Here is a 10,275-nt window from a genome sequence, read left to right on the forward strand (position 1 = left end):
CCAACCTAAATGAAGAATTCGAAACCAGAAATCAGTATAATTTACGTTTTTATTTTAAATGCAATAAAACTCGTCAAATTTGGTGCAGTGTTTGCCGAGAAAAACGAATTCACCTTCTACATGTAATTAGATAAGTGTACCCGAGCTAAAGCTTCCTCTTAAGGAGGAGGCCAAGCTGCAACGTGAGCCCCCCCCCCCCCCCCCCGAACAAAATTCCTGGCTACGCCACTGGCACGCACACACGTTCGCACACACTCACACAAACGCACACACACAGAGATACCACACATGCTCGCCCGCATTCACACACTCTAAAAACTAGGAAGGGTATCGCAGGAGTGAAGCTGCCGGTTCACTCTTCAAAGCGTCGTTTTACTCTCGCAAAAGGTCGAGGAGAGTGAAATGCATTGTTCACTCTGTCACCAAGGAGAGAGTGAAATGTGCTTTTCACTCTCCCCTTCAGAGAGAGAGAGTGAAAAGACTCTTGCGACAATAGAAAAGAGAGACTCTTGCGGCAATAGAAAACAAAACGTAGCGTAATCTTCTACTTCAACTGTAGGTGGCTGGCCCCGAACATGGCAATGTATCATTCATGCACGCTGAGCAAAGAACACATCGTTTTGCTTCTAAGAGAACAGGCCGCCGCAGTTCAAAGGAACGCGTAGCGAGCGCTCTACTTTTTCACTCGGAGTTGTTCCACCGCGCGCGCGCGCGCTCAAGATCGCGGAACAACACAGCACCGGTGAAAGGTGATCCCTCCGCCGAGCAGCACAGCAGCAGCAAAGGCCAGCCAAGGGAAATCGTATGTCAGCCATCTCGCGTCGCCACGAAAACACGACAGTCGTTCGTCATGCCTTGGATATAACAGCAAATCCTCCACGGTAAGTGAATTCTAACTTAGGTGCACATTGTCCGTATATGTCATGCTATCGCCAGGAAGTCGTCGCTGCGCTTAGCCGACGCGATTGACAACGGACTAGGTAAGCGCGCTGTCTCTCGATGTCAATCGAAAAAGCCAGTCGTCGCGATAACTGCATGTGATTTTATCACTTTGCCGTTGTCCATAAGAGCTTTAAAAATCGCAAACGCTGCCAGAACTATGGTATGTTCAATAAGACGCCAGGCGAGAGGACGCTTAAAATGGTTAGTTCACCAGCCCGTGATTCCGAGCCTATGCGGAGCGTGATTAGCGTGCGTTTTGTGTGTTTGAATTTATTCAGTTTGGCAGTCTACTGTGTACGGAACGCTGTTGAACTAAGGAATCACATAATAGAAGGCGTCATTTTGCTGGCAGCATGCTTTTTTTTTTATAAATAAACCGCGCGCTTGACGGTGTCTCGCGCAGGGGGAATCTGCGACCACTGAAGTTCCGTGCAGCACCAGTGCTAGTTAGAAACTTTGCCGCAGGCATTCAGCTTCATGCTGCAAGAGGTCAGTTGGGCGCGTTATCTTGAACTTACTGAAAACGCATGAGGAATCCATGTTTTATGCTGAAAAAAGTATAAACCCCATATAAGCGATCTTGCGCGCGGCAGCTACAAGCGACGCGACGGTGATGGCTGTCGCGTTCGCTCGTCGCCTACAAGTCGTACTCCGTGCGAGCGACGATTTTGAGCGACGCCTCCCCGGTGTTGCCGGCATGAGGGCTGCAGTCACGCGTGACGCGTGCTTTAGTAATTTACGTTGATGTATTTTACTATAAAAAGTAGCATAAAATATTTCCGGAGGTCTTGCAGTACGTTCTTATCCTTGCACGTATAAAAATTGAATCATTTGCTCGTTCTGCGCGACAATCGGTAGTACTTGAGCGATGTATGTTCCGGCTTCGCGCTATTGGCTAGTCGCTCATAGCACTTCTGGGCGACGAGCGACGATTTCTAGATTTCCAGAACCGAGCCATCTGTTCAAGCGACGGCCCGTTTTGTCGCTCGAAGCCGTCGCTCGTCGCCGTCGCGCACTAAATCGCTCTCACAGTGTTTATCCCTAAGGCTGAACTGTTTTTGCTCATGTTGAAATGGTGTGATTATAGGTCTGGTTTTGTCTCCTGTTGCGGTTTTCGTGCACGGTGCGAAACTGAAAGGATGCTCATGTCTACGAACTCGGTGAATTGTCGAGCAGCTAGTTACGCATCGGCATCGAATATAACGGCTGCTGTGTGGAATTACAATTGCAGGGGCGCTTTGCATACGCTTATTGTTTTGGACATGCCTGTGCATTTGCTAATATGAGTTGGCGTGTCAGAGCTATGTCATATGAACAGCTAAATCAGCCTTCCTCTGGGGGTTACAAGCGTAATGTGTGCATTTTGCTATATCATGGCAGATCAAGATGTGTTTATCGCTTGAATATTTTTAGTAGAGAAAGAATATCAAAATAAAATGTTGCTTTAATTCCGTGTTACCAGTCTGTCGTACACAGAACAATAGGTTGGTGTAATAAACTAATAACTGCGGTTTAACTGCAACTTTTACATGCCTACAAGAATCTAAAATGCTAGATTTCAAACTGCAGCAGTAGTCGGGTCTGTCAAAAATGAACTCCACTGCGCACCTCATGCATGAAAATAAGTTCATGCCTTTTAGTAAGCTTAGATGCAGGCCGCGGTGAACTTGTTAGTATTGAAATGTGGGTAAGCATGCCATAACAAGCCTTGTTGCCCTTATTTATAGGCACATCCATATATCCATTGAGCTGAAGGACAATATTTTCATCCCTACTGATCATCATGTTTGCAGCTATAATCCTCAAATTATGGCTTCAGCAGTGGCACAACCAGGGATGGTGCGGGGGGGGGGGGCACACTGGGCACGTGCTTAGGATGTGTCACAAGTGGTGTTTGCGATACACCAGACTCACGACAGACCTATGACGTCTGAAAATTACCAATATTCTATTCATTAGCAGGAGTATTATAACATTCATGAAAAACAAGGATGAACTGTGGTTTATTTGTTTTTTTGCCTAAATCTAAAAATTGAAGTTAGTTTAGCAGTTGACTGTTGCAGTCATTTGGATGTTTTGCATGCATTTCACTAGGAAGACTAAGAGCTAAGACTTTTTTATTGCCATGGCCTTGACTTTCTTGATGTTGTTTTGCACCATGCCCTTGTGTTGACTTTTGCATACGATATTTTTCAGGCACCCGCTTTATATAACGCAAGAAGGCAGCTGCAAGGACACGAGGATGTGAAAGAGCCAGTGCAGCGCGACTTCACGTAGTGCAGAGGAGCCAATGCCAAAAAATCAAAATACATTGGCACGTTATTTGGACAAGAAAACTAGTATGTGGGTATATTGGGTGTACCATTTGACCAAATGTCAACAAAATCAAGATACAGTATGTTACCCGAAGATGAAAATTCTCACGTGCTCCAGGCAGTCATCTTAACATGGTATATTTATGTAATGTCTCTGATTGGAAAGTCAAATCAAGTATGCTCTCTGAAGACAAACACATAGCAGCAAGTGTCATTGAAAAGTTAAAAATGTGTTTTAAGAAAGCTGATTAGTTCTGAGAAGTGACTGCTTTTTGTCTTGCCTCTCAACAGATATATCCATGTGATAAAAAAAATAGTGGTACAATGAAATTGCATATTTGCTTAGCGACATGATACATACTTGCAATGAGCACGGTGCCTGTGTTTACTATAAAAAGCAACAGCCCATGCTTGGTTAGGTTAGGCCCACTACAACATGCAGGCATGGGTGATTGGCGCTTTTTTTATTTCTGTGTCGTGAGGTTTATTGACGTGCGTATAGGTGCAGTGGCACGCAGTATGGCTAGTACAAAAAAAGGGGGGGGGGGGGGCAGATATATGTAGCTCACTGTACACGACACAGGGCAAAGGAAATCCGTGTTCAGCAACTATGTTAAATGCCATGTACGTAAATTTTACAACGCTACTCGTTCGAAGCGCGCACAGGTGCATATTGAAGAAAAGTTCCAGGGTAGATAATTTAGTTCGTAATTTACACTAATTTTGCTCTAACCACGAGACATAATAATTTGAATATACTGCACGGAAAAACCTAGAGTGTATGGTGTGTCAGCTTCGTGTGTATACATATAGTCTTTCCTATGCGTTAGGTTTTTTGCGTAATGCATTAACAGTTGACAGCCTATCTTATGATGTGTACTCTGTTTACATTACAGTTGTTTATTAGTTTACTCGTTTGTTTTGCGACTGATGAAATGCCGGCATATATATATTTTCAACATTTGACATAACCCTGTATGTTTTGCAGGGACAACCCAGGACGTGCATTTCTCAGCACCCATTCAACTGCCAAAAGTGACTCAAACACAGGCCACCAGTAAGTGGACATCAGTTGCAATTTCACATTATGCAGTTGGCGGCTGCCTTGTACGGAGGCTTTTTTTAAATGAGATGGTGATGTCGTTCTAATGTATACATTTTGACCACAAAGGTGCGATCGTGTCTCACAGAGGCATATATGGTTGCTATTCTCTGCGAGGGACGTGTTCTTGTGTTTGTGAAGCATTTGTGTTTGGCAGTATTGTCGCCCAATGAGTCGTATATAAACACTAACTCGCCACTGCCGGCAAGTAGTTGCGAGAAACGCATTATGACGCTGTAAAGTTATTTCATTAATTCGAAGGAAAGTTTTGCAGCAGGAAAAAAGGTTGCTATTCCAGGTAAACATGTCTTTTTCTCACAGGTTATTTAGCCAAACTGTGGATGCATGAAATTCGTGACTTATGAATAGATTTTAATTTATTCTTTAGTAATGCTTCTAAAAGAGACTAGAAATAGCATGTGACTACCTCTGCAATCAGCAGACCATACATTTACAGTCATAAGTGGCAGTTCCTTGCAGTCTCGCACTTTATATAACCTTTCCTTTCAGCAACATTGGAACTGGTGGCTGCGTTTTCAGAAGAAGTGCACTTGACACTGTATATGTATGTGTGAATTCGGTTTTCTTTGTATGTGTCGGCTCACTGACAAACAGTGCAAAAGTCTGTTGTACCATGAGCCTGACGACGCCTTCTGCTGCTAGAAATGCGGCACTTCGTATTTTATAGTACTGCATGACATTTAAATTACAGCTACCACATAAAATGATCAAGAAAACTAACCGCTGTTATAGCTGTTTTCCTCAAAGAATGCTTGTCCTTTATGGGCTGTGTTAATCTGAGCTCTCCACCGATGTTTCAGTAGTATTATCCCTTAGTGAGTGAGAGATTGGGGGCAATTAATCGTGTTAGTGTTTAAGTGGTGTCCTAATTATGTGCATTTGTTCCAACAAAGTTGTCTAGATTACTTTATTGTGTAGTGTAAAGCTTATGAAACCATCAGCAACTACTGAGTTGCTAACACGCATATGGATTTGTCACTATACAGGTGGAACTCGGCTGTACCACTGCAGTGCTGCGGAAATTGCCTTCGCCAGCGGCTTTGCAACAGCTGTTTCGCAGCATGTCGGTATGTGTTAATTTATAATTATGTTGGGATGGGCTAGTATTATGGACCACTGCTACTCTGTATTGTGACAGATCCATATGATAAGGGATGTAATGGTCACAGCGAGAACCTTTGAATTTTTTACTATGGTACATAAACAGGCTCTCCTTTTCGTCACACACACACACACACACACACACACACACACACGCACGCACACACACACACGCACGCACGCACGCACGCACGCGCACGCACGCACGCACGCACGCACACACACACACACACACACAATTAAACTAAAGGCAGGGACGTTCCATCTTTCATCTTGAATTGAATTGTGCAGCGCAAAAATACAACACAGACCACAGAGAAGCACACATGTTAGCAGGTTTGATACACACGTTAGTTCAACAGATTTGATACTTCAAGTGTGTTATTTTACACAAGGGGGAAGGGAAAGGGGAGAAAATCTGAAAAAAAAAGTGGAGTGGAAAAAAAGGAATCGTGCCAAAAAGCATGAGAAGCATCGCGCAGCTAGGATCACCAGCAGGACATCTAAAAAGTACTCTGATAAAATTACATACAGGACAACCTTACGTATAGTTTGTTTCAATCAACTCAGATCATATGCAGCCATTACTGCAATCAAGTTGTCTCCTTATCTCATATGAGGGAATGATGTGGGCCCAAAAAACTGTTTAGAGCTGAAGGATTATGTTCCATTCTAGCCTCATTGCCTGCTTTTTTATCATATTGTTATCAGCTGCTTATGTTGGGGACAAAAAGTAAGAGTACGAACTGTTTCCCGATTTTCCATTCCACACAACATGTCTTTGTGACTATATGTACATGCAGATGATCCATAGTTGAAAAATATTCAGTACAGTAGAATCTCATTACAAGATGCACTTGGTTGTAAGAGACATCTGAAAATGGTTTGGTTGGTTTTTCGATGTTTGCCACGTTAACAATACTGTATACAAGAGACACCTTTGTTACTAAGGATGACTTTTTAAGTATTCACTACTTCGAAGGGACACAACCCAGACACATTCACTTTGTGCACCTTGTGTGATCCGAAGGGCGTAAAGATCACGCAATCCTTACGCAAGTCAATCGCGCATGTCTCTTTTAGCATGAACCAGAAAAGGAGGGCAACGAGGACTGTGTAGGGCAGAAAGCGTCGGCAGTTGAAGCTGACGAGCGTCTAAGAGCACTTCAAAGGTACTGCGAGCAACAAGGCTTGCAAAGTGAAGTGTTTAAATTCCAGAAGTTGGGAAGGAAGCTAACACAATCTACAGTCACTAAAAAGCTGTGAATGTCTTCTTTAAAGGGCCCCTAAACCACCGAGGTTGAAATTTAGTTGCGGTGTTGCAGTTCTACACAATAAGGCAATGAACAGGTAGCCACGAGAATTTTTCGAAACAGTGCAGTAATAGTGGAGCTACGTGTGTTTGATTATCGAAAAGTAGTCCCCACTCATTTTACTCTTTCATCTGGTACACGCCATATGGACAGTATCGTCTTTTCCTTGCCTAGTACACCTCCAAATGTTACGGGACAGGCCAACACTAACGAGCTCTGTTGCTGCCGCGCTGGCCCGTCGTCCTGCGAGGGGTGGCGCTAATACAACGGAACTGTATGGTGACTCGTGTTGAAGAGCCTCATAGGGAGACCCTTCTGTTGGCGTTTCTGTTCTCTGCCCCCATTGGCTGCCCACAATGGCATCGCGCGCAACGCAATGAGGAAGGAGTGTGTGTATTTGCTTGCAGGCCTTGCTGGCAGTCGTACACTTTCGTTCGATCAATCGACAGCACCGGAAGCTGGTGACATCATCAGAGACAGCCTGGTGACGTCAGGACAAACTGGGGGGTGCAGGATAGGTCCAGAGAGGCGCACGGGGTCATTTTCTTCATATTGTGGTGCTCCGGCAGTGCTACGCACTCTGGCATTTGGCTTCGTCGATCGTGACGGCATTCTGATTTCGATACGCGTGTTTACTTGAAATGTTCAAAAAATGTCGAGAAGTGGTTTAGGGGCCCTTTAAGCCACCCTGAGCATTTATTCCTTCAGATATATCAAAACATACTTTAGTGATGATGCATAATAAAGGGATCTAGTCTGGTTCCTCAGTGTCTCAAAATTTTTGGTTTCGAGAGACATGTTTCCCGTGCCTCTTGAATATCTTCTGATGAGGCTTTACTGTAATATACACAAACACTTGTGTAACTCCTCCTGCAAGTATTATTCATTAAGCCCGGTCACTTATGTGCAAAACTTGTGGTTAAGTCTTGATGTCCGTACTTTTTAGAGCTATGTTTATTAATTCATGCTGTTCTTATTGGTTCTTCGATGCAGGAGACAATGCCTACGAAATTATTGACCCTGATCATAGAGCCCTCAAGGGGCAAACAACATCTCTGTTGCAGAAGTGAGCCCGATACCACTTGGAAGTTACCATGACAGATGACACGGCAGCAATAGATACAGAGACTGCCATGTCTACTGCAGCTGCAACAGTGTACGAGGCAAGCAGCAGCGCGTCAGCATCAGCAGCAGTGTCAGAAGGAACCACACCAGGCCTGGTAGAGCAACATGTGTGCTATCACTGACTTTTTTTGTAGTGGATACAACTCATTTGCTCAACATACAAAAGCTTTTCACCACGACTGTGAGCCAGTGTTATTGTGCAGCAAGTGCAAGACTAAGTTAGGTGTTATAACACAGTACAAGCATCACTTTAATATATGCAAATGCAAACATATTACAGTTGTTGCCTCCCCAGCCAGCCCACATAGTGACAACAATGTGGAACACATGGTGGGACACACCTCTCCCCCATTACAAGATAGTAGAGACTGTCAGTGTTGTTGCTAGATTGACTGGTCTTTGTAGGCAACTAGAAGGACAACACAGGTGTCATAAGATTGTTGTTGATGTTGTTGAAGAGGTAAAAAAGAAGTTTGATGCAGCTGAAGTGCCAACTGATATTGAGCAAATCAAAAGCAACCACCTGAGAAAGCAACACTATCGAAATTTGGGTATCTATGTGCCGCCAACTCTGGTAAGAATGGCATAGGACAGAAGTGTGATGAAAATCACACAGACACTGCTGTTGCATCACTGGCCACAGTGAGCAGCGACTTGTAGGGCAAGAGAGTCAACTGAAACTAACATTATGATATAGTGTCATGCTCCCATGTGACCACTTTTCAAGTTATTTTGCAAGATACAGCTCAACCTCCAGAAACGAGACTGCAACTTGTCTGTAAAAAAGCTTTCACAAAAAATTATTCATAACACTATTAACATAGCAGTATCTTTTTTTTGTGTAGGTTCGAGGTTCCTGGCTGTCCATTAATGCAAAAATTGAGGAAAAAAAGAACATGTGTCGTACTTACACCTTTTTAACAAGTACGAGGGGGACAGAACTTTTCTAGTCATGCATCTTCATCATACTATCAAGTTTTTAAATGGCTTTTATAATTATTATCACCAGTTATATCTGAGTGCATTGTATGCATGTAGCAGGTGTAAAATCAGGTCAGTTGGATCAGATGCATTATCTGCAAGCGAGCCCTATATTCAAGAAATTTGAATTAAAATAGTTTCGTTAGAGACGCAGTCTTTCAGCACTTTATTGCCTGTGGTTTAAGCATTGCTCAATACTTTTGTGGGTGGCAATTTCAACCGGCACAGCACTGCGCTTTGCCACAGTCACATTTGTCTTCAAAGCGGTGTTTACCATTTGTGTTGATCTGTTTCTGTATGCATAGAGCAAGTTTTTAATTTATATTTTTCTGCATTCTTGTGCTTGCACTAAGCTTGTATAAGGCAGTTACAAAATGTGCGTCACTATAACGAACTGTTCTGTTGAGCTTACACTTGCAAATAATCGTGTTCAGATGGCCGCACTTCTATGCGGGTGCACTGCTAGCTTTGTGTATGTTCTCATGTTTGTATAAAGCTTATATAAGCTAGTTAGAAAATGTATGTCACTAAGCATTGTGATATTCTTTAAAGAACCGCTTGGTTGGTTTTACACTTGTGAATTAGTATTGAGGCGGTGGTATTCCCATGTATGCCCACTGCTAGCTTTCTGTGTCCTCACGTGTTTGTATTAAGTTTCTATAAGGGAGTTACGGCATGTACGTCACTAAGCACTGTGATATTTTTTAAAGAACTGCTTTGTTGGTTTTACACCTGTGAGTAATAGTACTCGGGTGGCACACTCGGGTGGTACTCGGGGGTCCCTGTGTAGGTACACAGGGACCATTTGTATACATTATGCTCATGTAAAGCAGTTACAAAGTGTATGTCACTAATTACTGTGATATTTGTTGAATTGCTGTGATGGTTTTACACATGTGAATAATAGTGGTCAGGACACAGTACTTGCGGTGTATAGTTGAATTTATACACTGCCAAGACATGGGCTGTATACGTACCAAAAGAAATGTATGTCATTATATTGTTGTGATTATTACTGTTTGGATTTTATTAAACTGTAATAAAATTGTTTCTTGTATCTATTGAGGTATGGCAATTTGTCATGCAACCAAACTGAGGACCTGAACTTGTGCATACAAATAAACAGCTAATTTAAGAGTATACTGCTCATATTCTGCTAAACCAGTTTAACAAATCTTGTACTACAATGCTAGAAAAATGACAGAGCTGACTCGGATGTACAGAAAAAGTTCTGCACTGGCTGAAGGACTGCCCCACACTGGAGTTCGTAATGTTGCGTTTATTGGAGTAGAACAGAAAGTGCACTTCTATTAAAAATGCGACAGTCGGTGCAGAAACATAAGGCAGATGAGCGGATGTGGCACATTTTTTTCAG

The 10,275-nt window shown here is 43.1% G+C and overlaps 1 long non-coding RNA gene across 1 annotated transcript; it reads left to right on the forward strand.

The window, feature by feature from the left end:
* Window positions 1-794: 794 nt before the first annotated feature.
* On the forward strand, window positions 795-5,505 carry LOC140216020 (uncharacterized). Its single transcript, XR_011892665.1, has 3 exons — window positions 795-881; window positions 3,139-4,314; window positions 5,367-5,505. It is a non-coding gene; the product is annotated as an uncharacterized lncRNA (long non-coding RNA).
* Window positions 5,506-10,275: the final 4,770 nt, after the last annotated feature.

Source organism: Dermacentor andersoni, chromosome 2 (genome assembly GCF_023375885.2).
Source record: "Dermacentor andersoni chromosome 2, qqDerAnde1_hic_scaffold, whole genome shotgun sequence".
Lineage (NCBI taxonomy): Eukaryota > Metazoa > Arthropoda > Arachnida > Ixodida > Ixodidae > Dermacentor > Dermacentor andersoni.